Source organism: Oncorhynchus masou, chromosome 28 (assembly GCF_036934945.1).
Source record: "Oncorhynchus masou masou isolate Uvic2021 chromosome 28, UVic_Omas_1.1, whole genome shotgun sequence".
Lineage (NCBI taxonomy): Eukaryota > Metazoa > Chordata > Actinopteri > Salmoniformes > Salmonidae > Oncorhynchus > Oncorhynchus masou.
Genome location: NC_088239.1, coordinates 80,345,256 through 80,370,691, shown reverse-complemented (window position 1 = coordinate 80,370,691; position 25,436 = coordinate 80,345,256). Strand labels below are relative to the sequence as shown.

Genomic DNA, 25,436 nt, shown 5'->3' with positions numbered 1-25,436 from the left:
CTGCTACATTAGGCTAGTAGCAAGTAGACAGTAAAAGCATGTATGGGATGGATGGCATTTTTGTCCTTGAAAGGCTCAGATTTACTTAACATTTTATAAAAAAGTTATAAAGGAATTCAAATTTGCTCATAAATCATGCATCAATGATTTGTAGGGCTGTGACGGTCTTGGGAACGTTAATGTTTGTAGCTGAAATTGATAAGAGCGGGTAGCATATAACATTTGTCCTTATTTTACCCCCTTTTTCTCCCCAATTTCGATCTTGTCTCATCTCTGCAATTTCCCAATAGGCTCGGGGGGTGAAGGTTGAGTCATGCGTCCTCTGAAACTTGACCCGCCAAACTGCGCTTCTTAACACCAGCCCGCTTACCACTTAACCCAGAAGCCAGCGCACCAATGTGTCGGAGGAAACACTGTTCAACTGACAACCCGAGGACAGCCTGCAGGCGTCCGGCTCGCCACGCCACCTGGTGTCTCTAGATTGCGATGAGCCAAGTAAAGCTCCCCCGGCCAAACCCTCCCCTAACCCGGACGATGCTGGGCTAATTGTGCGCTGCCCTATGGGACTCCCGATCACAGCCGGTTGTGATACAGCCCAGGATCAAACCTGGGTCTGTAGTGACGCTTGTTGTGATGCAGTGCCTTAGACCGCTGCACCACTTGAGGCCCTACCACTGTGTTCTTATTTGTTGTATTGAATCCATTAAGTTTTATGCTAATTATCACAGGTTTGGTCTCTAGCTTGAATGGTTCAAAAGTTACTGTTGGCAAGCTAATTTATGCAAATTTAGGTTGTTATAGTCGATAATGATTTTTAAGAATTTGAATTTAGGATAGCCTAAATGTTTTAATGTTGGTTTTGTAGCTTAATTGGCCAATGAGCATGAGCATTTTGAATAGCTACCCCTGTATTCAAACCCATGTTAATTTGTGCTAATTTAAATGGTTTTTGTTCAAAAAGTATAAATGTTATCAACATTTGGAATGCAAGCAATCCTAAGGGGTCAGTCTGAACATTTCGATGTTGGTTTGCAGTTGATAGCTTAATCGGCGAAAGAGGAGATTTAATTTGTTTTAAAAATTTTAAAACCTTTTTAATTGCCACTGAAATGCATTGGGAGCTCATTTAAATATTGTTGTAGTTAATTTTTTTTAAATGCTATGACTTTCAACCTTCGTCTCTCCCGAGCCCGTACAGGAGTTGGAGAGATGAGACAAGATAGTAGCTACTAAACAATTGGATACCACGAAATTGGGGAGAAAAGGGGGTAAAATTCAAAACAAAAACAAAAAAATAATGTCATGACAGGCCTGATGGAAACAGAACATTTTCCAGTAAACTTTACAAATCGAAAAACAAAATACGCTAGACAAGATGGGATCTTTTTGTGTCTGTAATATGAATTATGCGAGAAACATCAGTGGAAATGCTTTTATGCGTAAATATCGATATAATAACCATCGTATGGAAGTAAACTTGGAGTCACGCGATGACATGTTGTGCGGTCCTCCCACTACGACTCGTCAGGAAACCATGTTAGGCTACAGATCAAATAAATGATGATGAACTTCACAGGGTGGTGAAAGTCCAAGGTGATGAGCCTGATGCTGCTTTCCAATAAATATCCAGGGTCTAATTCTGGTGACATGGTCTTCGATGCTTGGCTGCAGTTTGACAAAAATCTTTTATCTTTTGGCCATAATAATTTCATCATGTAGGCTATACAGCGTGCAGGTAGCCTACATTACAATATCTGCACACTGTTGGCTAGAGTGCACGTGCCAATACCATAGTGGGCACGCTCACTATATAATGCAATTGATTATTTGTGAGAACCATCAGTGTTAAAATGCGATGGAAACCCATTTAACTTGTATTTTTTCTATCCGTACATGTGAATTTAAACGCAAAAGTTATTTTTTTGTGCCCTACGTCATCAGCCTTTTATCGGCAACAAGTACATTTGATGGAAACATCTCTGGTGGGAAGAAGTGCGTACTTTAAGCAGATTTTATCACATTTGCATGAAAATCTGTCACCAATTGGCTGGAACGATCTAGAAGAAAATGAAACGCACACCTATTTAGGCGAGGTGCTGGCATTCGGAATAGAAAACTTGAAAATAAAAGAGAGCCGCACAATTGGCTGGAAACCTAGCTAATGATGGAAACCTAGCTAATGATGGAAACATAGCTAGATGATGGAAACATAGCTAGATGATGGATACCTAGCTAGATGATGGATACCTAGCTAGATGATGGATACCTAGCTTATGAAAGAAATCTAGTCATGCTTTGCCTTCTGCAAACACCCCTAATTATCTCTTGGTAGGATAAACACGTTTGTAGAATGATAGTTCTCCTTTCCATGAACGACCACGCTTGTGAAAATAGAGCATAGCTATAACTAGTCCTATAACCCTGAGTCGCCCCTGAACCAGACAGCTCCTCATTCTGACATTCTAAACTATCTTATAGGACATTGTATCATTATATCACACGTTTGTTTACAGATTAGATTAAGATCACAATGTCTTGTATTATTGTCCACAGAAGAAGAGGTGTAGCGATGAGAGGCTTGAACTGTTAAGGAGGCAAAAGCAAGGGGCCATAGTTATGCAGCACTACACGTCTGTATCCCAGCATTGAGGCTGGAGTTTAATGGACCAGTACACTTCTGTCCTCAGCCCAGGGCCCATAAGCCATGTGACCAGTCAACAGAGACACACAACAGATGACAGAACAATGGCATGTTTGCCTGGTTATTCAGACTCCTTGCTCCGGCCAAACACTACACCACGTCCACGGACGTTAGTTTCTTCTCCTCAGTGAGTCTGGATCTGAGTACCTCTCCGACCCTTCACCGAATACCAACGCATTCGGGGCCGTCTGATTGGTCCAAAAAAACAATTAGTTGGGGTGGAGCCAGAACACACGTGGGTAAAGCAGTGATTAGAAAATTCATCATTGACTTTTGAGTGGTTAGAGATGGTCCAATTGCTGATTTACTTTTTTTTTGTAAAACGCGCTCCTCGTCACCACAAATGACTTCAATGACGGTCTCAGACTAAAGTATGTTGCGAATGACAGAGCAGCGGAAGAATTGAGTTTGAGTGGTCAGGCAAATGGTATGTGACACGCGAACGCTCAACAGACTGTAAAACCCAAGATGGGGCTGTGAGTAGTGTATCTGTGATTAACATTAGATAAAGTAGTTATATTTATGTGCTGTTGAAGAGCCTGGTCATTGAGCTGTCTGATCCAGTTGAAGAGCCTCTTCATTGTGCTTCTCTTATCAGTCTCATGATGGAAGAAATTAGATGAAACCATACTTGGTATAATCTGCTTCATATGAAATGGTCAAATATAATAATATTACTATATTTCAAGAAGCCACATGTTGAACTAGCAGAATAAATATCCACCATGTGCAGAAACATTTCCCTCCTTTTTAGACCTTCTCTTTACACTTATATTGTAGGATTTGAAACATGCCTAAAGATCTTAAACATTTCACTTCATTAATTCCTCTTTCCACAACATATAGGCTACATTCCAGCTTGATTTTTGCACCTAAAGCCACAAGGTCTTGTATTCTTTATCCACCTGTCCAAATCGCGTATACGCCAAATACCTGCAATGTGTCAGACGATATTCCGTTTCTCATGAAGGGAAAAATAAATTTAAAAAAAACACTCCAAAAGCAATTTGATCAAATTATTTCAACAGCCCAGTCGGTGTTATTTTCCTATTTGAATTGTAAGTTGTCTCTGATGCATTGAGAGAAGGTTGAAGCCTGAGGTTTGAACAGATGGTGTCTAAGCCTACCTGTTAGAATGGAAAGCAACGCATATTAAATGAAAAGGAATACCTCGACTCACCTTTTTTTCGTGTGTGTGTGTGTGTGTGGTGACGAGCCATAAACGTAACAATGAACTAATTGTGAACAGTAATGTCTCTTCACCTCCTGAAGCAACGGCAGTCGTTAAGACACCCCTGGCAGGGTCCCATTTTGAAAGGGGATGGGAACCACAGGCTGAGATGACTGACTGTTTTTCCAGACAGTACGTTTTCCTAAATCCCTCTTTTCATACTGTTGGGTGTTAACTAGGAGCTACACTTCACACATGGTAAATATAGCTTCTCTTTTAGGAGGAACCCCCAAAAGGAGCTCTGAACTTGGATGAGGTTCTTTCGTATGCATCCTCCATAGACCGTTGAAAGCCACTCCCGTCTGGCTGTTTTTGAGGCATGACATAGGATTTTAGTTTTCTTAGAAATTTCTAATTTTCTCCTTAACACACTCAATCTCTTTATGTCACTCTTTCTCTCTGGTATTTTGGCTAGGCGGTCTGGACTGTGTGTGTGTGTGTGTGTGTTTCAGAAAGATGAGTCTTTCATGTGTCTTTCTGGAAAATAAGAAAGTGTACATGTTATCATCACTGAAAACCAAGAGGAATCTCATGAAAACATATGATTGAAAAACAAAGTTGATTATGTATTATCTGAATGACAGAAATATCTTGAAGATAATTTCTAATTTCTCTCCCTCCTGATGAGGGAGGATAATGAAAGTTCACAGTGGGTATTCATAGTAGTCACAAACCACAGTTGGATCCCCTGTTACTGTCCTCCCTTCCACTGACTGTTATGTTCAGCTCATAGTGTCTCCTGCTACTGTCCTCCCTTCCACTGACTGTTATCTTCAGCTCATAGTGTCTCCTGCTACTGTCCTCCCTTCCACTGACTGTTATCTTCAGCTCATAGTGTCTCCTGCTACTGTCCTCCCTTCTACTGACATTCTGTTATGTTCAGCTCATAGTGTCTCCTGCTACTGTCCTCCCTTCCACTGACTGTTATGTTCAGCTCATAGTGTCTCCTGCTACTGTCCTCCCTTCCACTAACATACTGTTATGTTCAGCTCATAGTGTCTCCTGCTACTGTCCTCCCTTCCACTGACTGTTATGTTCAGCTCATAGTGTCTCCTGCTACTGTCCTCCCTTCCACTGACTGTTATCTTCAGCTCATAGTGTCTCCTGCTACTGTCCTCCCTTCCACTGACTGTTATCTTCAGCTCATAGTGTCTTCTTCTACTGTCATGACATTCATAATTATGCATTTCTGTGTAGTACAGATCAGGGATCCATAATTGCATTAACTTACCATTTTGTTACCGGGTGTTAATTCACTTTACTTACTGTAGTTTAATAAACAAAAATATATATATTTTTCCAACTCAATGTGTCATATCATAGCAGACATCCCATTCTTTCTGCAGACATCTTTTTAAAAATCTTAATTCATAGTAGATATTTAACTGAGTTTTTGGAAAAGTAGTCACACAAAAACCTGAGGCCGTTTCTACTGTCATTCTGTCACCAGACATCTACTCTGCTCTCTGAGAAAATGTTAACGGTTCAGTGGAAACTGTTCAAAGTATTGTGCATAGAGTTGTATGGTTTGTTTAACTTTGCAATCGATGTTTAAAAAAAGAAAAAAAAGAAATATATATATTATTATTCTCTCTATAGATAGATATATATTATATATACAGCATATATATTATATGCTGTATCTCCCTATACAGTATGTGTATATCTCTCTCTCTCTCTCTCTCTCATATTCATTCATTCATTCATTCATTCATTCACCCACTTAAAAACCCTACAATGTGATTTTCTGGATTTTATTTATGTCATAGTTGAAGTGTACCTATGATGAAAATTACAGGCCTCTCTCATCTTTTTAAGTGGGAAAACTTGCACAATTGGTGGCTGACTAGATACTTTTTTGCCCCACTGTACATACATACACACTGTATAGGGTTATATATACTGTATAGAGATAGATATATCTCAGAGTCTCAGCGTCATTCTGTTTACTGTGGAATATTACCAGCATGCCCGCTCTCTAAAAGCATTAGCGCAAGTGACCACATTCACACAGCTAAGCGGACACTTGACCTGTGCTGGATCAGAGTACATAGCCATTGCCAGGGGCATCCCTTTGTACTGCAATCTGTGTGATGGGCCATGCGGCCGAGGGGACCCTTTTTTTAACGGCTAAATAACTCCACTCATCAAACCCTCTCTTCTCCCGTTGTTACCCAATACAGATCAATTGTGCCTACCCAAAGTGGCCTGCTCTGTCTGGTGTGCCTTGGTTAGCTCACGGTTCCCTGCCATGGGATTCGGGTTGGACTTCTTCTGTTACTCTGATAAATGGGCTCTTGTCATAGGTTTGCTAAGTGTGCGTGGCGGCTACCTCTTTTAAGCTTTTGTAAAATGGCTGCTTTTGTGTTTGCCTTTTTAAAGATAATGGTGGTCAGATTAAAGTGTCGTTTAATGCCCTGCATGTAGAGATAATATTGACCAAATTGAAGTGTTGTTCAATGCACTGCATGTAGAAATTCTCTAGGTGCTTTGTCTTAACTTTTGTATTGATAAGATAGAGGAAGTAGTTCTACAATGTTTAAAACTGAAACTTTAAATACACACTCCAGCAATTTGTTTTTAACGTTTCCTGTTGAAAAACAATATCCCACATATACAGTAATTTACAAACACTTAAGGGTAAAAAAAAATAATTTTTTTTAGCAAAAATGTAGTTTTTTTTTTGTTGTTGGTTGTTGACACAAGTGCAAACTTCACAGAGTAGGCCATTCAAGGAGTTGGTTTGATGGTGCCTTCTGATGTCATCAGCCCCCTCCCCCCTTGCTTGAGGAACAATAGTGGAGCAACAGACAACAAAAGAGGAAAGCCCCCCCCACTTGTGCCATGTCAGAGGACACCTGGACCACCTATTGAGATGTGCCTTTTGTTAAGTAAATCAGGTGATAAATGAGCTGAAATGGAGACTGCAGGAGACTCTACTTCTGTTAACAGAAAGATGCCAGTGCAGTGTGGGACATTTACTCATTATGGTGTCTGTCCTCCAAGTATACATTTGTTTCTCATGTGCCTGACCCATTTTACATTTCCGTTTGAGCAAAAGTGAACTTGACCTTTTATTTTAGCCGGATACCCAGAGTATTTACCCAAAACAGTTCTCCCTGTCTACACACCTCATGTTCTCCAGCGAACTCCGGCTGTCCAAAATAAAGGATTGGTCAGAATGTCCAGAGTAGTTCTTCACAATAGGAACTCTCTAAGCAACACCTTGGGTGACGAAGCCATTTAAATCTAGTGTATTATGCTTTGGTTTCTGAGGACCGAGGTAAAAGGGGGTGATTGATTAAAGTGGAAATGGAGAAATGAAACCCCACCCTGGGTTGTTGCTGTTGGCACTCTAGGCCAGACTCTTGAGAGCCTGTCTGGCTGGGTGGGTGGATGCCAATGTGGCTCCATCTGCTGCCAGGGTAATGGATGACCACCACCCAGAAATGCCTGCCACCGTCACCATACGTCATTAATCCCCAATAACTACTACTAACACTGACTCACTGTCTTCTCTCTAGAACGCCTTACCAAAAGCGAGGCCCCTGTCTCGGCACAGTCGGTTCTCCTGGAAGTAAGGCGGGTGTGTATTGGGTTGCCATAAACTGACTGACTTTTATTCAGGAAAATAGCTCTAGGCTAATTCATGTTGAAGGTTCTGTGTTTTGCTTGGCTATTTTTGGCTCTGGTGCTGACATTGATTTGGTGGGGCGGATAGTGTGCAGTGCCCCATTGCAAGGCCCTCTGGGAGAGTTCCTCAGGTGAGAGGTGACTGTTAGCCTGCCCAGATGCACTACGTAAAACCTAGCGGAACACAATTTAAATGATCTGAACTCATGTCAGGTGAACTGTGGACAGAACTCCTCTCAAAATGAACTTGGTTCAAAAGCAAGTTGCCTGTTGTGTAAGAAGACCTATGTTTGTCATAGAGAATGTGAAATGTCCTCAAGTTATAGACCTAATATCAGACTCTGCCATCTTAATACATTTCATTTAAATTTCTTCTTGACACATATGTCTTACCTTGTTGTGCTGCTGCTCCAGAATGCTTGGCTATGAAAAGCCAAATGACATTTAGTCCTGAGGTGCTGACCTGTTGCTCCCTCTACAATCACTGTGATTATTATTTGACCCCTGCTGGTCATCTATGAACATTTGAACGTCTTGCAGAACGATCTGGCCTTAACGGTCATGTACTCTTTTAATCTTCACCCGGCACAGCCTGAAGAAGACTGGGCCACCCCTCAGAGCCTGGTCCCTCTCTAGGTTTCTTCCTAGGGCCTTGCCTTTCTAGGGAGTTTTTCCTAGCCACTGTGCTTCTACACCTGCATTTCTTGCTGTTTGGGGTTTTAGGCTGGGTTTCTGTGTAAGCACTTTGTGACATCTGCTGATGTAACAAGTGCTTTATAAATAAATTTGATTTGACATATCATTGCAGAAATGTGTATCTCAGCCACATAAATATATTGATGATTATGTTTAAGCTCTCATTAAGGTCTATAGGTATACAATCAAACCTTAGTGGCGATTGTAACATTTTATGTTCTGCCTTTTGAGTCAACATGGTTTCCCCGTTTTTAAACTCTTGAACAATACCAGAGCGGACCTTGTTGGTAATTTCTGTTGTTCGTCCAAGTTTAATATTCCCTGGGATGTTAATGTTGGAGGGGTATTAGCACACTGGATGTAAGATCATAACTTCTCATAAATTGAAATAAATTATTAAAACACTCCGTGAACCCATCACATTCTTGGGAAGAAGAAACACTGGGGTTGGATTCCCAATGTTTAGTTTGACACATTTTTCAATGCTCCATGCTGTATTTGAATGTTGTTGTTTTTTACAGAGGAAGTCCAGACATAGAAATGTATGAATCCCCAGCATAGATGAAAATTTCATCCAATATTACAGTAGGTTACATATTTCAACATGTTAGCCACATCTTGGTGTATTAAGTTACATCTCTGTTATAGCCAGACCTAATACTCTGTTTACAGCCAGACCTAATACTCTGTTTACAGCCAGACCTAATACTCTGTTATAGCCAGACCTAATACTCTGTTTACAGCCAGACCTAATACTCTGTTTACAGCCAGACCTAATACTCTGTTTACAGCCAGACCCAATACTCTGTTTACAGCCAGACCCAATACTCTGTTTACAGCCAGACCTAATACTCTGTTTACAGCCAGACCTAATACTCTGTTTACAGCCAGACCTAATACTCTGTTTACAGCCAGACCTAATACTCTGTTTACAGCCAGACCTAATACTCTGTTTACAGCCAGACCTAATACTCTGTTTACAGCCAGACCTAATACTCTGTTTACAGCCAGACCTAATACTCTGTTTACAGCCAGACCTAATACTCTGTTTACAGCCAGACCTAATACTCTGTTTACAGCCAGAGCTAATACTCTGTTTACAGCCAGACCTAATACTCTGTTTACAGCCAGACCTAATACTCTGTTTACAGCCAGACCTAATACTCTGTTTACAGCCAGAGCTAATACTCTGTTTACAGCCAGAGCTAATACTCTGTTTACAGCCAGAGCTAATACTCTGTTGTAGTATGGTTCTTAATAGTTGAAGTCTCTAATTGTTCAATATTTAAAAGTATGTCCTTGACATCAGACCAATGTTCATCATTTTTGGATTGGTTCTATACTTACCAGGCAAGTGCTGTATTCATGGGTATTCTAGACTTACAAGCAAGTGTTGTTTTCTAGACTTGTATTCTTCATTTCCTGAGAGTGGGAATTGCTTATTTTTGTCTCTCTCTCTCTCTCCTTCTTTGACAAGACGTTGTCTTTAGACATGTTCAATCACAGGCCTCAGCCCATCAAACCCAGCGATGAACAAATATCTCAACACGAGGCCCGGCTGTGCTGTGCATGCAGTCCTGTCTGGGGCCCACTCCAGTGATTTATGGACACTGTGGGGACTTGAGAAATAGGCTATGATTACAAATCCATCCATTCATTTGCATGGCCGTCCAAGTCCCTCTTGTTTCCTTTCCCTTGGCTTCCCACATGTTGCAGCGAGAATCGGGGATCATGTTTTATTTTTTTGTACGATTTGTACATTTCCCCTTTTGTGGTAACCACTGCAGAGTGGGCCTGTGGTTTTGCTGCCCGTTCACGGACCCGCAGGAAACTAGGGGCGGATAAACCCAGGGAAATTGGACAGTTCGAAGGGTAGTCCAGAAAACCTGTACAATTCTGTCCAAGGCAACGATTAGAACTATTCTGGACTCCCACAGCTCCGTCCAAATCCCATCCCTCCAAGTCACACTGTAGCTTCAGGTACTCCTCAGATCTTAGACTTAGGGACTCACTCTGCTGTCATATAGCAGAGGAACTGGAGAAACGATGCTCAGGCAGCTGTGGTTGCCTCGTGGCATCTAAATCCAGTGTGTGTGACTCCTCACTCAATGTGTTCAGGCTTTACATGAACAGCAGCAGTGGTGAGCTGCCAATTTACTTCTAAGATAGCGGATAGACGCTGCACAATGCATAGATCGTTCTACAAAGTGCATTTAACGACAAGTCATCTCAGTCAACTAATGAGTTCCTCCATGTCCAGTCAGGCGTCCACTACACCAAAGACATTCCTGTATGTGATTAGAAGCCTAATCCTATTTATCATTTACAATATGATTGATTGTTAAGATCATAGTTAAATCAGCAAAATGATTTTCAGTGATGCAGTCGGTTGTGACAGTCATTAAGACTTGGATTGGAGGAAGTCTGGATAATAGCAGTGTTTGAAGTTTAGGGGATATATTTTTTTTCGACGTCCATCTGATCTTCTGGGCCATGTGATATATTTTCTGGCCAAACCTTTGAGTTCTGTGAACTTCTTTGGTACAAAGTCGTTACGAATTCCTTTTGATACAAGTCACTTTCATATGACGCTTTGGGCATGAATTAATTAGTCAAGTTTTTGGTGATTTCCCATCTCGGTTGAAGCGAAGCGTTGTGTTGCAGGCTGCAGCTGAGAAGGGCAGTGAAAGAGGATTTGTCCAGTGTAGCAGACATTTCAAATAACAAATAACCCTGGAGGCCCTACTGCTCTCCAAATCATCCCATGGACAGATAAGAAAGCAATGATAAATCAGGCCTCAGAAAGCCCCCAGGCCATGGATGATAAATCAGGCCTCAGAAAGCCTTCAGGCCATGGACGATAAATCAGGCCTCAGAAAGCCTTCAGGCCATGGACGATAAATCAGGCCTCAGAAAGCCCCCAGGCCATGGACGATAATCAGGCCTCAGAAAGCCCCCAGGCCATGGACGATAAATCAGGCCTCAGAAAGACCCAGGCCATGGACGATAAATCAGGCCTCAGAAAGCCTTCAGGCCATGGACAATAAATCAGGCCTCAGAAAGCCCCCAGGCCATGGACGATAATCAGGCCTCAGAAAGCCCACAGGCCATGGACGATAAATCAGGCCTCAGAAAGCCTTCAGGCCATCTACGATAAATCAGGCCTCAGAAAACCTTCAGGCCATGGAAGCTCAGTTTAAAGGTATTTCAGAATTGGTGCCAATTTATGCTCCACTCCCAAATTCTCTGCGCTAATCTGTTTGGATAACGCCAGCACGAGATCTTGCCCCTCTTTGTGTCGGGGACCCCCGATTGGCTGGTGAGGTAACACAAAGCAGCTGTGATAAGAGGTTCAACCCCACCCCCTGCTCCGAGTAGACGGCTAGGCAAACAGGACCGTGAGGTTTACCGAGGTCAGAGCGTGTAGGGGCTAAATCACTGCAAGGCTCTGCAAACACAACCACAGTCTCCCCTTAAAGCTTTAGGTTAAACCCCAGACAGGAAGTGAGGGCTCAGGGCAGGGGCGCGAGAGAGTCCATGTGCAGCGCCGCTTTCTCAATGAAGACCACTTGCCTTTTCATTACTGCCGTGATACACCCGGATTTGCACGCTCTAGGGTTACCAGTGTTACCGCCTTTCATCGTAATTAAAGAGCGATGCTTCCGAGAGGGAGAACGCACGCACCCTGGGATCTATGAGAACCAGGCCAGGCCTGGGCACACTAACACTGCTGTGGTCAGTGTGAAAACAGGCCAAGTGTTTTAAATTTGATACATTTTTCTGTCACTTAAACCAATGCTGGACGTGAGATGTCCAAAGGTTAGAGATGGGCCACACCTGTCAGTACCTCGAACATCACACATGTTGAAAGCACTGAGCTGTCTGTTTTTTAAACAACTAGTACACAGCTCAGACACCCATGCATACCCCACGAGACATGCCACCAGAGGTGTCTTCACTGTCCCCAAGTCCAGAACAGACTATGGGACGTGCACAGTGCTACATAGAGCCATGACTACATGGAACTCTATTCCACAGTACTACATAGAGCCATGACTACATGGAACTCTATTCCACAGTACTACATAGAGCCATGACTACATGGAACTCTATTCCCCATCAGGTAACTGATGCAGCAGTAGAATCAGATTTAAAAAGCAGGTAAAAATACACCTTATGGAACAGCGGGGACTGTGAAACAGCAGAAACACAGGCACAGACACATGCATACACACACAAATGATGACGTATGCATTATACACACAGGTACACATGGATTATGTGTTGTGGATATGTGGTAGTAGAGTATGGGCCTGAGGGCACACACTTAATATGTTTTGAAATCTGTTGTGACTGTAATGTTGTTGTTTTTTAAATTGTATAACTGCCTTAATTTAGCTGGACCCCGGGAAGAGTAGCTGCTGCCTTGGCAACAGCTAATGAGGATCCATAATACATATACATACAGATCACACCTCCCAGCCCCTAAAGTCATTGTGCCTAGAGGGGATCAATATCCTGGCATGTTCTTCTCTTTACAGTATCTGCTAAAGCGCTCCAGGCAATTTCTACCTCGGTCTATTTAATTTACAGGTATTTAAAACTGATGGGCCAAGTGGGGGGGGGGGAACCTCCCAGCTGTAAACGCCCTGATGGAACTCCTCTGCACCACGCGGCCATTAAACTCAACCATACTAAATCAGGATCCAGCTGACTGCCTGCCGCTCAAGGCACACCTGCTTTCAGGTCACCACGGTGATTTACACCCAGGATTCAGCCTCTTTGTGGAACCAAGCCCCGTTTCTTCCTGTGAAGTTTACACCCCCCCCCCTTCCCCCCCCTCCCCCCTCAGGCAGGTCTGAGGGAAACGTTGGGTTTTTCCCACTGGAGATCTCTGGAGTATCTCAGAGTCCTCTGTTCGGAGAGATAACGAGCAGAGGACGGCGTTAGGTGACTTAAGGCTCCTCAGGGGGTTGAGGCTTTGACCTCAAGCTGAGATAATACTTCTCCAGATGACTTACTCTGCTGCTGATATCCCCAGTACTTCATAGACTAATGGGTGGTGTGTCTACGGAGAGGCCGTATTATATTTCAGAATGTCTTGTCTTTTGGAGGGGGAAAAAAAAATGCAGACAATTGACCCTGCGAAGTTCAAATCCCAGAGTTTGGGATTAGCATTTTGGGAGAAAATAAACCCTCTAAGCACAGAGCGCAATTAGCACGTAGTTTGGTATCTAATATGAGGTGGTAACACTAAGGTTGTTTTAGCCTTGCTCCCCTCTTGAGGACTTCTAATGGCTTAATGAGCACTGATGCAGAATTAGTGGGTTTGTCCAACTGGGGTCCTCTCCATCGGTGCTGTTATGACAAGTGTTCATCAAATAAACACTCAGTTTATGGGACGACCTTAGCGATGGTCGGATTGGACATCTGATTAATGTTGCAATTAAAAAGCAGTTTGCGGAGGTAGAAATGGCAACCAGATGGTCATTTGAGGAGAAGCAGGAATGGATTGTGGTTTTGGTGGGACTGAAAAGTGACTCTGAAATCTCTCTCCACTCAGTATGAGGAATGGGGTACAGTGTCATTCATTCCCTTGTCTTTTTCAATCCTTTTGTGTAGTTTATTCATCTGGTACAAATTGACTGCAAATTCCTCCATAAATTTGAATTTAAAAAGTTATTGGGGCTGTTGTAAAACTTTTGTTGAATTATGTTCAGATGATTGTTGTTAAGCCATTATTACATTTGTAACTTTTTACTGAGTTGTCAGAAGTTCTTAAATTCCATATGAACCCCCAAGCTTGGCCCAGATGCTTCCAAGTCCCCCTCTACTCATCAGTCCTTGCTACCTAGTACCTATAGGAGGTTTTTTCTCTGAAATAATATTTTTCCAACATTTTACTGCTATGATATGTTGTCCCCACTGATTCTGGGCACTGAAAGCATGTTATGTTTTACAAGCCCTCAGTTAAGAAGAAATCCATTTTGGAGGGGGAAACACAATGTGTACCAGACCTCCATTGTAAAGCCGTCCCTCAGAGGGCTCCAATTAGATTGACTAAGGGTTGGGTCACGTTTTATTGTGTATCTCTTACGGTGCGGTTTGGCTCTGCGGGTTAAGCATTGGCATGATCAAAGCCAATATTATCTTCCCTCACCCCCCTTGTACAGTTGACGCGAGAAACCTTACCCCCTTCGCACACCACACTCTGTGTCGGTTTCAAAGCCCTCAATTTGCCACACTCTTTGATTAGCTTTATTGTGGATACTGTGCTGACATTCAAGGCTTTCACAGAGAGGTGTTGTCAGCATGCGATAGTGGCAGGTCAACCTTGCAGTTGGGTTGTAGGCGGTGGGGATTGCCTGCCTAATCCCCCTCCATGCTGTCGCGATCCTGGCCGTGTTTACCGCAAAGCTGGCTCTCTGGGAGGTTTAGATTGGTGGAGACTGTAAACTTTGTGTGAGGTGCTGAAAGATACACACGTGAAGCCCCCCCTAAGCTGGGAGAGGCATGCGCTATGAAAACAACCAAGCGACGTAAATCCAAACTGAGCCGACCGCAGGGCTCTGTGTATATGGAAACTGAAAATGATGATGATATTCTCCATAAAAAGCACCACAGTCCCTGGACTGTTTATAGGACTGGGTATTGTCACGAAGGGGTCAAGCAGGCAGGATATGACCAGCTGTAGTGGCGATTAATTCACTGCCATGGTGTGTGTGGTCTGTAGAATGTGACTGAGGCTGTGACTAGCCTGTCTGGACTACTAGAGGGCAGTTGATGGTTTAACTGAAGCCTCCGACATCAGCTATGCAGTATATGTTGAGAAGATTGCCATCTCAGCATTAAAGGCCAATATTCTGTTTGCTTGAAAAATTTACAATTGACCATTTTTCATTTTAAATCTTATATATAAATAAATAAGTTGTAAAATGTATTGAAATTAAAAATATTTTACCATTACATTCTAATCTACATGACCAACACAAATTGTCAAGCAAACAGAATATTGGCCCTGAATATATATATATATATATATATATAAGGTATTTACTACAGGGCTGAAAGTGAAATGGTGGGCAGGAATCTAGACGTTAATAGGAGCCTCCTTATGGGTAGAAACCTGGGGCTGACGGAGGATGAGAGGCTACAAAGGGGAGGGAGGGAGCTCACACACCTACCTCTCTCTAAAAAGTAGTTTGAACAGCCTGGCAGGAGAGGCTTGAGGTTCGCCAGGCTGTGCTGATACCACAGCAGTCTGGCCCTCCTCTCCCCACTCTCAAAGGGCCCTTTCATGGCCAGGGACGCAGGCTACAGGAATGCAATGCAGCCAGCACTGATATTCAGCTGTGGATGGAAGCATGCCCTAGCTATCAATTTTGTGCACCGGAGCTGAAATAGTCATTTCAGTACAGTGCATTGCAAGAGTGCAACCACTACTTTTAATTTAAAAGAAAATGTGGTTAAAAATATTTTTCTTTGGTTTTGTTCTTGTCTGTACTAACAGACACGTTTAAATACCTTATTTGGTCAGTTGTTGGAAGAAGAGACAATTCTTTTTTTTTAAGCTATCTTGGCCCTTAAGTTTAATGCATTGCTGTGGTTCAGACAGTAAATACATCCTCTGGTCACTTCTAAACCCTCTTAATCTCTCTCTCTCGGTTGTTCCTTCTCTCTTTCTCTGTCTGCCTTTCTCTCTCGCTCCATGATTTGTCATTCATTTTGTTTTTTCCCCTACTTACTAGGATGAAATCCCCAAGTCAAATGAGTTCCATTTTAGTCTGGATCAAATCAGGTCCTATCTCATCTGAAATCCAGCTCTATGAAATGGCCTTACAGAGAGGAAGGGGACGAGGTAGACCATAGGAGGGGAAAGAGAGAGACCAAACCGTAAGAGGGAGGAGGGGAACGCGGGAGACCGTGGGAGGGGAACGCGGGAGACCGTGGGAGGGGAACGCGGGAGACCGTGGGAGGGGAACGCGGGACACCGTGGGAGGGGAACGCGGGAGACCGTGGGAGGGGAACGCGGGAGACCGTGGGAGGGAAACGAGGGTAACCGTGGGAGGGAGACGGGGAACGAGGGAGACGGGGAACGAGGGAGTCTGTAGGATGGGAACGAGGAAGGAGAACGCGGGAGACCGTAAGAGGGGAACGCGGGCTGAGGGAGACCCTGGGAGGGGGACGAGGGAGACCGATGGCTGAGGGGAACGATGGCTGAGGGGAACGATGGCTGAGGGGAACGATGGCTGAGGGGAACACGGGAGACCGTAGGAGGGGAACGAGGGATGAGGGAGACCGTGGGAGGGGAACGAGGGATGAGGGAGACCGTGGGAGGGGAACGAGGGAGACCGTGGGAGGGGAACGAGGGAGACCGTGGGAGGGGAACGAGGGAGACCGTGGGAGGGGAACGAGGGAGACGGGGATCGAGGGAGACAGTGGGAGGGTTGAACGAGGGAGATGGGGAACGAGGGAGACTGTAGGATGGGAACGAGGAAGGAGAACGCGGGAGAACGTAGGAAGGGGACGCGGGAGACCGTAGGAGGGGAACGCGGGCTGAGGGAGACCCTGGGAGGGGGACGAGGGAGACCGATGGCTGAGGGAGACCGATGGCTGAGGGGAACGATGGCTGAGGGGAACGATGGCTGAGGGGAACACGGGAAACTGTAGGAGGGGAACGAGGGATGAGGGAGACCGTGGGAGGTAAACGAGGGAGACCGTGGGAGGGGAACGAGGGAGACCGTGGGAGGGGAACGAGGGAGACCGTGGGAGGGGAACGAGGGAGACCGTGGGAGGGGAACGAGGGAGACCGTGGGAGGGGAACGAGGGAGACGGGGAACGAGGGAGACAGTGGGAGGGGAACGAGGGGGAACGAGGGAGACGGGGAACGAGGGAGACGGGGAACGAGGGAGACTGTAGGAGGGGAACGAGTGAGGAGGGGAACAAGGAAGGAGAACGCGGGAGAATGTAGGAAGGGGACGCGGGAGACCATAGGAGGGGAACAAGGGCTGAGTGAGACAGTGGGAGGGAGACCGTAGGAGGGGAACGAGGGAGGGTAACGAGGGAGACCATAGGAGGGAGACCATAGGAGGGAGACCATAGGAGGGGAAGGAGGGAGACCATAGGAGGGGAACGAGGGAGACCATGGGAGGGGAACGAGGGAGACCGTGGGAGGGGAGCGAGGGAGTCCGTGGGAGGGGAGCGAGGGAGTCCGTGGGAGGGGAGCGAGGGAGTCCGTGGGAGGGGAACGAGGGAGTCCGTGGGAGGGGAACGAGGGAGACCGTGGGAGGGGAACGCGGGAGACCGTGGGAGGGAAACGAGGGTAACCGTGGGAGGGAGACGGGGAACGAGGGAGACGGGGAACGAGGGAGTCTGTAGGATGGGAACGAGGAAGGAGAACGCGGGAGAACGTAGGAAGGGGATGCGGGAGACCGTAGGAGGGGAACGCGGGCTGAGGGAGACCCTGGGAGGGGGACGAGGGAGACCGGACGAGGGAGACCGATGGCTGAGGGAGACCGATGGCTGAGGGAGACCGATGGCTGAGGGAGACCGATGGCTGAGGGAGACCGATGGCTGAGGGAGACCGATGGCTGAGGGAGACCGATGGCTGAGGGAGACCGATGGCTGAGGGAGACCGATGGCTGAGGGGAACGATGGCTGAGGGGAACGATGGCTGAGGGGAACACGGGAGACCGTAGGAGGGGAACGAGGGATGAGGGAGACCGTGGGGAGGGAACGAGGGAGACCGTGGGGAGGGAACGAGGGAGACCGTGGGAGGGGAACCAGGGAGACCGTGGGATGGGAACGAGGGAGGGAGACCGTGGGAGGGGAACGAGGGAGACCGTGGGAGGGGAACGAGGGAGACCGTGGGAGGGGAGCGAGGGAGGGGAGCGAGGGAGACCGTGGGAGGGCAGCGAGGGAGACCGTGGGAGGGGAGCGAGGGAGACCGTGGGAGCGGAGCGAGGGAGATGGGGAACGTGGGAGACGTGGAATGAGAGAGACTGTAGGAGGGGAACCAGGGAGTCTGTAGGATGGGAACGAGGGAGGGAGACGCGGGAGACCATAGGAGGGCAAAAGAGGGAGACCGTAGGAGGAGAGGACAACGGGAGGAGGGGAAAGCGGGAGACCGTAGGAGGGGGAAAGGGGGAGACCGTGGCAGGGGAACGAGGGAGACTGTGGGAGGGGAACGAGGGAGACCGTAGGGGGGGAACGGGGGCTGAGGGGAACGAGGGCTGAGGGAGACAGTGGGAGGGGAACGAGGGAGACAGTGGGAGGGGAACGAGGGAGACCGTGGGAGGGGAGCGAGGGAGACCGTGGGAGGGGAGCGAGGGAGACCGTGGGAGGGGAGCGGGAGACCGTGGGAGGGGAGCGTGGGACCGTGGGGGAGCGAGGGAGACCGTGGGAGGGGAGCGAGGGAGACCGTGGGAGGGGAGCGAGGGAGACCGTGGGAGGGGAGCGAGGGAGACCGTGGGAGCGGAGCGAGGGAGACCGTGGGAGGGGAGCGTGGGAGACGAGGAATGAGGGAGACTGTAGGAGGGGAACCAGGGAGTCTGTAGGATGGGAACGAGGGAGGGAGACGCGGGAGACCATAGGAGGGCAAAAGAGTGAGACCGTAGGAGGAGAGGACAACGGGAGGAGGGGAAACCGGGAGACCGTAGGAGGGGGAAAGGGGGAGACCTAGATAGTTTGTGTGTATGTATTGATATATAGGCTACGTGTGTCTTTTTTACATGTATTTGTTTCTATATGTAGTTTTGTCCTTGAGCTGTTCTTGTCTATTTGTTGTGTTGTGTCATGTTTTGTGTGGACCCCAGGAAGAGCAGCTGCTGCTTTTGCAACAGCTGATGGGGATCCTAATAAAATACCAAATACCCCATAATGACATAGTGAAAACATGTATTTTGAAGCTTTTGCAAATTTATTGAAAATGAAATACAGAAATGTCAAATTTACATAAGAATTCACACCCCTGACTCAATACAGCTGTGAGTCTCTGGGGTAAGTCTAAGAGCTTTGCACACCTGGATTGTACAATATTTGCTCATTATTCTTTAAAATTCTTCAAGCTCTGTCAAGTTGGTTGTTGATTATTGCTAGACAGATATTTTCAGGTCTTTCCATAGATTTCCAAGCTGATTTAAGTCAAAACTGTAACTAGGCCACTGAGGAACATTCAATGTTGTCTTGGTAAGAAACTCCAGTGTATATTTGGCCTTCAGTTTTAGGTTATTGTCCTGTTGACAGGTGAATTTGTCTCCCAGTGACTGTGGGAAAGCAGACTGAACCAGGTTTTCATCTAGGATTTTGCCTGTGCTTAGAGCTGTATTGCGTTTATTTTGTAACTCTCTAGTCCTTGCCGATGACAAAAATACCGATGACAAGCATACCCATAACATGATGCAGCCACCACCATGCTTGAACATATGCAGAGTGGTACTCGTTGTGTTGGATTTGCCCCAAACATAGCACTTTGTATTCAGGACATAAAGTTCATTCCTTTGCCACATTTCTTTGCAGTTTTACTTTAGTGCCTTATAGCAAACAGGATGCATGTTTTGAAATATTTGTTATTCTGTACAGGATTCCTTCTTTTCACTCTGTCATAACACAGTGGTTGAATACTTATTGACTCAAGACATTTCAGTTTGACATTTCTTCATACATTTGTACAAGTGTCTAAAAACATAATTCCAATTTTACATTATGGGGTATTGTGTGTAGGCCAGTGACACAAACTTGAATCCATTTTAAATTCAGACTGTACCACAACAAAATGTGGAAAAAATAAAGGGGTGTCGAACACTTCCTGAAGGCTCTGTAGTAGTTCAATGGAGTTGACCTGAGCCTAGACATCCAATGGTACAAAGCCTTGGCTGTTCATGACATAATCACAATAATCACAAATGATGTATGGTGGTATAAGAAGACTTAATACGGGCGTTTTGTATTTTCATTAGGTTTATGTTACATATCGGAGTAGATTTTTAGTCCGGTGAAAAGTCAACTGTGTATGGAAGGAAAACCAGGATGAATGTACAACCAATCTGTTGTGTTGAGGAAGCCCTCGATCATCAGATTTGACAAATTGGCTCAATGGTGTTTGTGAGAGCAAGCCTAGACCCTGGAGGAGTCCCCAATGGCATCTCGAAGGAACATGAATGACCCCATTGCCCACAACGAGCTCGTCACTGTTCACTGTGAGAAGTGGAAGGGTACAGACTCTGTAAGAAGATGGAGAAAAAGCCCTTTTGTGTCTGTCTGTGTTTGTCTCCTATCCGGTAGCTATGTGTGTTTGTCTCGTTGTATGAACGTTAGCTGTGTTTGTCTCCTATCCGGTAGCTGTGTGTGTGTGTGTTTGTCTCGTTGTATGAACGTTAGCTGTGTTTGTCTCGTATCCGGTAGCTGTGTGTGTGTGTGTGTGTGTGTGTGTTTGTCTCGTTGTATGAACGTTAGCTGTGTTTGTGAGAACATGTTTGTTTAGCGTTGAGCTACTCCTCCAAATGTTTACATTAAGTCAACACCGCTCTGGACACGTTGGTTAAATGTGACAGTCTCCTCTAAAGTTCTGCCAGGGCATCCGTGGGGTTAAATACCACATATTTACTTTCTTAAACTTTAATTCCTTGATTCAAAACAATGATTTTCTTCCCTTCCAGGGCTTTTTGATTGTTGGAAGTCAGACATTTTTTAACTCTCTGTCTTTGGCCCTGAAAATAACTTTGTAGCTCAGCGGAGAGAAATCAGTGTTTTCGTATTAATGAGCGTTTTTGACGCCACAGTCTGGATTGTCGGGCTAAACCACAAAACAGAATTAGGGGTGCAGAGGGAAATGCTCAGACTTTTGTCCTCCTCCCTCCACATCTGCCGAGCACATGGGAGAGGTCCTGTGTGGCTCAATTGGTGGAGCATGGCACTTGAAATGCCAGGGTTGTGGGTTCGATTCCCACAAGGGACTATTATGAAAAACTTCAAAAATGTATGCACTCACTACTGTAAGAGATGGATCAAAATGTACATAATGGTTACCTGGAGGAAAATGGGAGAGGGTCATGCTTTTTCAATTTCAGTCAAGGGGAGGGTTTTGTATTTTTGAGTAGTAGTAGTGGTCGTAGTAATAGCAGTAGTAGTAGCAGTCATTTGTAATTGATGACATTTCTATATTTTAGAATTAGTTGACTTAGGCTATATATTAATGTGTGCCCAATGCCACTCATATTTGATTCTCCACTGTGTGCATAATATCAATTACGCCTAATAGGCTATTTAGTGTGGGCTCAGTCAAATGATTCATAGCCTATAGGCTACTTACTATGGGAATCAAATGATTCATAGCCTATAGGCTATTTAGTGTGGGCTCAGTCAAATAATTCATAGCCTATAGGCTACTTACTGTGGGAATCAAATGATTCATAGCCTATAGGCTATTTAGTGTGGGCTCAGTCAAATGATTCATAGCCTATAGGCTACTTACTGTGGGAATCAAATGATTCATAGCCTATAGGCTATTTAGTGTGGGCTCAGTCAAATGATTCATAGCCTATAGGCTACTTACTGTGGGAATCAAATGATTCATAGCCTATAGGCTATTTATTGTGGGCCCAGTCAAATGATTCATAGCCTATAGGCTACTTACTGTGGGAATCAAATGATTCATAGCCTATAGGCTATTTAGTGTGGGCCCAGTCAAATGATTCATAGCCTATAGGCTACTTACTGTGGGAATCAAATGATTCATAGCCTATAGGCTATTTAGTGTGGGCCCAGTCAAATGATTCATAGCCTATAGGCTACTTACTGTGGGAATCAAATGATTCATAGCCTATAGGCTGTTTAGTGTGGGCCCAGTCAAATGATTCATAGCCTATAGGCTACTTACTGTGGGAATCAAATGATTCATAGCCTATAGGCTATTTAGTGTGGGCTCAGTCAAATGATTCATAGCCTATAGGCTACTTACTGTGGGAATCAAATGATTCATAGCCTATAGGCTGTTTAGTGTGGGCCCAGTCAAATGATTCATAGCCTATAGGCTACTTACTGTGGGAATCAAATGATTCATAGCCTATAGGCTCTTTAGTGTGGGCTCAGTCAAATGATTCATAGCCTATAGGCTACTTACTGTGGGAATCAAATGATTCATAGCCTATAGGCTATTTAGTGTGGGCTCAGTCAAATGATTCATAGGCTACTTACTGTGGGAATCAAATGATTCATAGCCTATAGGCTATTTAGTGTGGGCTCAGTCAAATAATTCATAGCCTATAGGCTATTTTAGTGTGGGCTCAATCAAACTATTCATAGCCTATAGGCTACAAAGTGCATGCTCGGAGAAGCAAAGAGCAAAATTATATTTCTAAGATAGCTGCTGGAATGGTGTAAATTAAACTAAGCTGCAATGGATATTCTAACACTGAGGCCCGGCCTGCTCTGCTCTTGCTAATCCCAAACGTTTTTGTATGCTGTCTAACCAATGGCTGTGATGTGTAGGTCTACTGTGGCTGTTCAGGAGGAAAGTCAAAGATTTCTTCTGATGTCTTTTTGATTAGGCCTCTAGTCCAACAAAAATGCACACAGACTAGCCTATGTTCTGTTCAGTTTGAGAAGGAGAGTGCGAAGATGAGGAGGACCGGAGGTCAACTTTGATGGCTTGCTGCTACTATAAATGATTTGATTAAAAACATTGTTTCTTGCCCATGATGTATTTATCACAATAAGCCAGATTCAAACAATTAACGTTGTGGTGCTGAAACTTGAAGCAGCAGCTGCAGCACAATCAATCAAAAATGCTCATGGTGCTGAAAGTAGGCAAATTTGAGTAAACATAATTCATTCAAACAGTCTTCGTTACAATTAGACTTTACTAACAACAAGAAAGCTTTGTGCTGGAGCCTATTTAAGAAATAAGCGGTCGGCCAATTTGAGAGAATAAATTAGGCAATAGGCTGCTAAATATAAGATGAACACGTCTGTCTGTCTGTCTGTCTGTCTGTCTGTCTGTCTGTCTGTCTGTCTGTGTGTCTGTGTGTCTGTGTGTCTGTGTGTCTGTGTGTCTGTGATCGATTTCAGTAATTTGTGTGGTATTCAAAAAGGATTATGCTAATATTGGGCTTGGTCTCCCGACTGGCGCAGCGTTCTAAGGCACTGCATCTCAGTGCTAGAGGTGTCACTACAGACACCCTGGTTTGAATCCAGGCTGTATCACATCCGGCCGTGATTGGGAGTCCCACAGGGCGGCACACAATTGCCCCAGCATCGTCCAGGTTTGGCCGGGGTAAGCTGTCATTGCCAGGTTAAATAAAGGTTTAATAAAAAATATGTACTTTTTTCTAAATAAAAGGCTTTTCTTTTTTTTTTAAACTCAGGACTGCAAATACGATGATAAATTCATACAATGCTTTTACTATGAAGGAGATCATTCCACCCCTACTTTTGTCCACAGTGTTTCTGTGAACCCACAACCTTCTGGCCCGCAGCTCTGTGTGCTATCAACATTCCTGTGTTGCCATGTCATGCTGACAGGACGAAGAACACTTTCTAAAACTGCATGTCTGGTCAGTCTAAGAAGTAAATGGTCATTTTTTTTCTCTGCTATCCATTTTGTTATAATTATTATTTTGGGTATATGGGGGGATCACTTTTTTTTTTTTTTTTTTCAAGTATTCAAGGAGGTCTGATTTCAGAGGGGTTTGATTTTCTCCATGTTTATTATAAATAACGTTCACTCTCTTAAGTCGCTCCGGATAAGAGCGTCTGCTAAATGACTAAAAAGAAAATGAGAGTAAGGGGGGTGATGGGAGTCTCCCACCTCGAGCTACCAGAGTTGCCAACTGTGTTCCAAATTATACCCTATATAGCACAGGGCTCATAAGGCTCTGAATAAAAGTAGTGCACAAAATAGGGTAAAGGGTTTCATTTTGGGACTCACCCGCCTGCTGTGTGTCTCTTGTACTGATTAGCTCCCAGGGAGACCTAGATGAAATCAGTTATACGGATGGCATACCCATTACACATCGCCAACTGTGGGCCTAGATGAATGTCTAAACGATCAGATATGGCCTCTTTTTGTTGGCTACGTTGGTCTTGAAAGACGGTAACCTCTCAGTTTCAGCGGGAAAAAGACAACCATCCCTGGTAGAAATCCTTCCTACCTTCCTTGAAGAAATCACAGACCTGAATTGGTTAAAGTCATTGGATCATTGGTATCCTTGCGTACACTTATCCAAACCTACTACAATTAGAGGGTTCCATCACCATCAGGCATCCTAGTGTATGTTCCATTCTCTTCAATGACCTCAGGTACTTCCAAGAAGTCTCTACTCTTACTAGCAGTTGTGAAATGCCACAGTGGTTGATGACGTCATGGCGCTCTCTCTTACCTCTCCCTCTCCTATTTATCCCATTGACCCTGTGTCTCCAGAGTGCCTATAAACATCTCTGGCCAACTAGCACTAAAATTACTACTGCTACTATTACTGCTGTTACTACTACTGTTACTACTACCACCACTACTACTGCTACTACTACTGCCATTATTACTATTACTATTATTTCTACCACTACTACTACTATTACTACTACTGCTACTATTACTTCTACCACTATTACTATTACTACAACTACAAATATTGCTACTACTACTTCTATTACCACTACTATCACTACTACTACGGTTACTGCTGCTACTACTACTATTACTACTACAACTACTACTGCTATTACTACTAACACCACTACTACTACTGTTACTGCTACTACTACTATTACTACTACTACTGCTATTACTACTACCACCACTACTACTACTGTTACTGCTACTACTACTATTACTACTACTACTGCTATTACTACTACCACCACTACTACTACTGTTACTGCTACTACTACTATTACTACTACTACTGCTATTACTACTACCACCACTACTACTACTGTTACTGCTACTACTACTATTACTACTACTACTGCTATTACTACTACCACCACTACTACTACTGTTACTGCTACTACTACTATTACTACTACTACTACTGCTATTACTACTACCACCACTACTACTACTGTTACTGCTACTACTACTATTACTACTACTACTGCTATTACTACTACCACCACTACTATTATGGCTACTACGACTATGACTATTACTACCATTATTACTATTGCTACACTACTATT

The 25,436-nt window shown here is 44.6% G+C and overlaps 1 protein-coding gene and 1 non-coding gene across 3 annotated transcripts in view; both read left to right on the top strand.

The window, feature by feature from the left end:
• Nucleotides 1-25,436, top strand: part of ror2 (receptor tyrosine kinase-like orphan receptor 2) — a 140,076-nt gene that overhangs the window by 18,623 nt on the left and 96,017 nt on the right. The gene's annotated exons all lie outside the window — the stretch shown is intronic.
• trnas-uga (transfer RNA serine (anticodon UGA)) lies at nucleotides 21,143-21,216 on the top strand. Its single transcript has one exon. It is a non-coding gene; the product is annotated as a tRNA-Ser (tRNA).